This window comes from Gossypium arboreum, chromosome 4, assembly GCF_025698485.1.
Source record: "Gossypium arboreum isolate Shixiya-1 chromosome 4, ASM2569848v2, whole genome shotgun sequence".
Lineage (NCBI taxonomy): Eukaryota > Viridiplantae > Streptophyta > Magnoliopsida > Malvales > Malvaceae > Gossypium > Gossypium arboreum.
The window spans coordinates 102,502,413-102,503,068 of NC_069073.1; positions in this window are offsets into that span (position 1 = coordinate 102,502,413).

Sequence of the window (656 nt, forward strand, 5' to 3'; positions counted from 1 at the left end):
TTTCCTGTGATTAACTTCGTCTTTAACAGCTAAGTTGCATATCCCAAATGATCTTTAAAAAAAATCTAATATCTCTTCTAGAACCGTTTTTACTTACTAACCAATTCTAGGCTTTGACCACATTATTACTAATTCAATCATTAAATTCTATAGCGTCAATTTTGCCGACTTAATCATCATAAGCCTTGTAACTTCTGTTGCATAAGATTTTGAGGGTGAGGGGGTGGAGATCATAAAGCCTCTAAATTTGACTATCATATATATACACATAACATAACATTCATCATTAACATAATCATTATAAACATTTATTCATACATTTATGAGTTCTGACTCATCATAAGTAACTTTTTACTTATACACATGAATATCGCTTCTAGCATTATCGGAATAGGCTCGGTTGGACAACATCTCTTTCTAAAAATGAAACAAATCTCATCAGAGTCGGGAGATATCACACTATCATAGGATATATAATGGCATGTATTTCTAGTCTCCACACATGTTACGTTAAGTTGAGAACCGAATAAATTGTAGCTCTGATACCATTAAATGCAACACCCCTAAACTATATTCGTCGCCGGAATAATATTACAGAGCATTACCGAAAACTTTTAACTTAAAATTTTCTATTAAAACATTTATAAAATACATTA